Genomic DNA, 5,000 nt, shown 5'->3' on the forward strand with positions numbered 1-5,000 from the left:
TGGGACTTCCGTACGTCACAACTCGGCGCGCTCGAAAAGCGCGCAGATTCGACGCTGGACTCTTCCCGGTTCACTCGCCGTTACTCAGGGAATCCCTGTTGGTTTCTTTTCCTCCGCTTAATAATATGCTTAAATTCAGCGGGTGCTCTCGCCTGAACTCAGGTCGTATGTGTCAAGCGGGCCGCTTCTTACACGGCCCGCTGGCATCGCAAGTCGTCGCCGCCGGCGCCGACCGAGCGCGTACCGTCGCCGCCTTGGCCCACGGTCGGTCTTGATCTCGTGACCGGACCGACCGACCTGGACCCGCCCCTCGAACGTAGTTGAACACGTCGAGGGGCCGGCGGTGTACGGGACACGCGGTCGCGCCGAGAAAGCTCGGCGACCGCTTCAACTTGGGGCGACGCCCGGCCGTCTTCGCAGAGGCCAGGCGACGGCCCTCGGGTGAGGACGAACGCGACCCTGAGGCAGACGCGGTCCCGGGATTGACCCGAGACCGCAATTCGCGTTCAGAAGGTCGACGTTCAATGTGTTCTGCAATTCACATTACTTCTCGCACTTGGCTGCGTCCTTCATCGACTCGCGAGCCGAGTGATCCACCGTTAAGAGTTGTCCTCGACGTTTCGCCCGGCGCCGAAGCGCGCGGACGTCACACTGTGGGATCGACCACAAAACCACCACCGACAACAACTGCACAAAAACACCAACAAACGGCGCCGAGCGACCGCCGGGCTGGGCCGGCGGCACATCGAGCGCGGTGCCCAGAAGCCACCATCGCACTCGGCTGCCTTGCTATGCCAACGTGTTACGCGTGTCGCACGGGGCGGAACCCCGATTGACGGCCGCCCTCTCGGCGGCACCCAAAGACAATTAAGTGCGCGGTCGGCCGGGGCCTACCACCACTTTCGGTAATGATCCTTCCGCAGGTTCACCTACGGAAACCTTGTTACGACTTTTACTTCCACTAAATGATCAAGTTTGATCGTCTTCTCGACACGCCGACGCGGCCGTTGCCAGCCGCGACGGGGCCGATCCAAGGATCTCACTAAACCATTCAATCGGTAGTAGCGACGGGCGGTGTGTACAAAGGGCAGGGACGTAATCAACGCAAGTTGATGACTTGCGCTTACTGGGAATTCCTCGTTCAAGGGAAACAATTGCAAGTCCCTATCCCAATCACGAATGAGGTTCAACGGGTTACCCGGACCTTTCGGCCTAGGTTAGACACTCGCTGCTTCACTCAGTGTAGCGCGCGTGCGGCCCCGGACATCTAAGGGCATCACAGACCTGTTATTGCTCAATCTCGTGTGGCTAAACGCCACTAGTCCCTCTAAGAAGTTAGACGCCGACCGAGAAGGTCGCGTAACTATTTAGCATGCCAGAGTCTCGTTCGTTATCGGAATTAACCAGACAAATCGCTCCACCAACTAAGAACGGCCATGCACCACCACCCACAGAATCAAGAAAGAGCTCTCAATCTGTCAATCCTACCTGTGTCCGGGCCGGGTGAGTTTCCCCGTGTTGAGTCAAATTAAGCCGCAGGCTCCACTCCTGGTGGTGCCCTTCCGTCAATTCCTTTAAGTTTCAGCTTTGCAACCATACTTCCCCCGGAACCCAAAGACTTTGGTTTCCCGGAAGCTGCCGGAAAGGTCGTCATGGTAACGCCTCCCGATCGCTAGTTGGCATCGTTTATAGTCAGAACTAGGACGGTATCTGATCGTCTTCGAACCTCTGACTTTCGCTCTTGATTAAAGAAAACATTCTTGGCGAATGCTTTCGCAGTAGTTCGTCTTCCGCCGATCCAAGAATTTCACCTCTAACGGCAGAGTACGGACGCCCCCGTCTGTCCCTCTTAATCATTACCTCGTGCTCCGAAAACCAACAAAATAGAACCGAGGTCCTATTCCATTATTCCATGCAACACTATGCAGGCGAACAGCCTGCTTTGAACACTCTAATTTTTTCAAAGTAAACTTATCGGCCACCGCCGACACTCAGTCAAGAGCACCGACGGAGAACCGAAGGTGAGGCGAACGCAACCAGTGACACGCCTTGCGACGGACCGGCGGCGCTCGCCCAAAATCCAACTACGAGCTTTTCAACCGCAACAACTTTAGCATACACTGTTGGAGCTGGAATTACCGCGGCTGCTGGCACCAGACTTGCCCTCCAATGGATACTCGTTAAGAGTTTTAGGATGTACTCATTCCAATTACAGGGCCTCGTTAGAGTCCTGTATTGTTATTTTTCGTCACTACCTCCCCGTGTCGGGAATGGGTAATTTGCGCGCCTGCTGCCTTCCTTGGATGTGGTAGCCGTTTCTCAGGCTCCCTCTCCGGAATCGAACCCTGATTCCCCGTTACCCGTTATCACAAAGGTAGGCACGTAGCGTACCTTCGACAGTTGATAGGGCAGACACTTGAATGATACGTCGTCGGTGCAGAGACCGTACGATCCGCGTGGTTATCCAGAGTCATCAAACGTCACAGGACGAACCCGGTCGGTTTTGATCTGATAAAAGCGCGCCTCCCGAAGTCGGCGCTTAATGCATGTATTAGCTCTAGAATTACCACAGTTATCCACTTCGCTTACGAGACCAAATAAACCAAGACTGATTTAATGAGCCATTCGCAGTTTCGCTTTACGAGAACTCGTACTTGCACCTGCATGGCTTAATCTTTGAGACAAGCATATCACTACTGGCAGGATCAACCAGATAGCTGCGACAGCTGCGCTCGGCCCTTGCTGGGCCGCCCGGCGCGTGCTCGTCGCATTCGTTTAAGACCGAGGCGATCGCCTGCAGCCGTACTCAGCTTCGACAGTCGCTGGCCGCGACGTCCACGCTCTCGCCGGCAGTGCCAGGCGGAGCGATTTGCGTTTTTTCTTTGCTCGCCCTCTCTCGGGCTCGATCCATTCAGTTTCGCACAAACAAGAGCTCTGCCGGCCGCCTGCAGCGGTGCCTAAAACCCGGGCATAACAATGCGACCGTTCTGCTAGGCCGACAAGCGCTCAAGCCAGACGCTCGATCGAACGCCCCCTACATATTAGTCGAGACAACGGCTCGCTCATTAGCATCGCGTTTGTACTTTAACTTTTTTCGGCTCGGCTTCTTTCGACGCCGATGCCGGCGACGCAGCACTCTCTCGCCCGCCAGCCACCGAGAAAAGGGTGCGCTCCGACCGGCCCCGCACCGCTCTTTCATGGCTCATTCGAGTTTACTGTCTTTCGCTCTGACATGCCTTACCTAGGGTTAGGTTAGTATGCTTGCACGTTTGTACTTTAACTTTTTTCGGCTCGGCTTCTTTCGACGCCGATGCCGGCGACGCAGCACTCTCTCGCCCGCCAGCCACCGAGAAAAGGGTGCGCTCCGACCGGCCCCGCACCGCTCTTTCATGGCTCATTCGAGTTTACTGTCTTTCGCTCTGACATGCCTTACCTAGGGTTAGGTTAGTATGCTTGCACGTTTGTACTTTAACTTTTTTCGGCTCGGCTTCTTTCGACGCCGATGCCGGCGACGCAGCACTCTCTCGCCCGCCAGCCACCGAGAAAAGGGTGCGCTCCGACCGGCCCCGCACCGCTCTTTCTTGGCTCATTCGAAATTACTGTCTTTCGCTCTGACATGCCTTACCTAGGGTTAGGTTAGTATGCTTGCACGTTTGTACTTTAACTTTTTTCGGCTCGGCTTCTTTCGACGCCGATGCCGGCGACGCAGCACTCTCTCGCCCGCCAGCCACCTAGAAAAGGGTGCGCTCCGACCGGCCCCGCACCGCTCTTTCATGGCTCATTCGAGTTTACTGTCTTTCGCTCTGACATGCCTTACCTAGGGTTAGGTTAGTATGCTTGCACGTTTGTACTTTAACTTTTTTCGGCTCGGCTTCTTTCGACGCCGATGCCGGCGACGCAGCACTCTCTCGCCCGCCAGCCACCGAGAAAAGGGTGCGCTCCGACCGGCCCCGCACCGCTCTTTCTTGGCTCATTCGAAATTACTGTCTTTCGCTCTGACATGCCTTACCTAGGGTTAGGTTAGTATGCTTGCACGTTTGTACTTTAACTTTTTTCGGCTCGGCTTCTTTCGACGCCGATGCCGGCGACGCAGCACTCTCTCGCCCGCCAGCCACCGAGAAAAGGGTGCGCTCCGACCGGCCCCGCACCGCTCTTTCATGGCTCATTCGAGTTTACTGTCTTTCGCTCTGACATGCCTTACCTAGGGTTAGGTTAGTATGCTTGCACGTTTGTACTTTAACTTTTTTCGGCTCGGCTTCTTTCGACGCCGATGCCGGCGACGCAGCACTCTCTCGCCCGCCAGCCACCGAGAAAAGGGTGCGCTCCGACCGGCCCCGCACCGCTCTTTCTTGGCTCATTCGAAATTACTGTCTTTCGCTCTGACATGCCTTACCTAGGGTTAGGTTAGTATGCTTGCACGTTTGTACTTTAACTTTTTTCGGCTCGGCTTCTTTCGACGCCGATGCCGGCGACGCAGCACTCTCTCGCCCGCCAGCCACCGAGAAAAGGGTGCGCTCCGACCGGCCCCGCACCGCTCTTTCTTGGCTCATTCGAAATTACTGTCTTTCGCTCTGACATGCCTTACCTAGGGTTAGGTTAGTATGCTTGCACGTTTGTACTTTAACTTTTTTCGGCTCGGCTTCTTTCGACGCCGATGCCGGCGACGCAGCACTCTCTCGCCCGCCAGCCACCGAGAAAAGGGTGCGCTCCGACCGGCCCCGCACCGCTCTTTCTTGGCTCATTCGAAATTACTGTCTTTCGCTCTGACATGCCTTACCTAGGGTTAGGTTAGTATGCTTGCACGTTTGTACTTTAACTTTTTTCGGCTCGGCTTCTTTCGACGCCGATGCCGGCGACGCAGCACTCTCTCGCCCGCCAGCCACCGAGAAAAGGGTGCGCTCCGACCGGCCCCGCACCGCTCTTTCATGGCTCATTCGAGTTTACTGTCTTTCGCTCTGACATGCCTTACCTAGGGTTAGGTTAGTGTGCTTGCACGTTTG

At 55.8% G+C, this 5,000-nt stretch overlaps 2 non-coding genes and 1 pseudogene across 2 annotated transcripts; all 3 read right to left on the reverse strand.

The window, feature by feature from the left end:
* LOC144424980 (large subunit ribosomal RNA) overlaps positions 1 to 166 on the reverse strand; it is a 3,695-nt pseudogene extending 3,529 nt beyond the window's left edge.
* A 288-nt stretch (positions 167 to 454) lies between these two features.
* On the reverse strand, positions 455 to 608 carry LOC144424647 (5.8S ribosomal RNA). The gene has a single exon (XR_013476868.1). It is a non-coding gene; the product is annotated as a 5.8S ribosomal RNA (ribosomal RNA).
* A 298-nt stretch (positions 609 to 906) lies between these two features.
* Positions 907 to 2,716, reverse strand: LOC144424929 (small subunit ribosomal RNA). The gene has a single exon (XR_013477148.1). It is a non-coding gene; the product is annotated as a small subunit ribosomal RNA (ribosomal RNA).
* Positions 2,717 to 5,000: the final 2,284 nt, after the last annotated feature.

This window comes from Styela clava, chromosome 6 (assembly GCF_964204865.1).
Source record: "Styela clava chromosome 6, kaStyClav1.hap1.2, whole genome shotgun sequence".
Taxonomy (NCBI): domain Eukaryota; kingdom Metazoa; phylum Chordata; class Ascidiacea; order Stolidobranchia; family Styelidae; genus Styela; species Styela clava.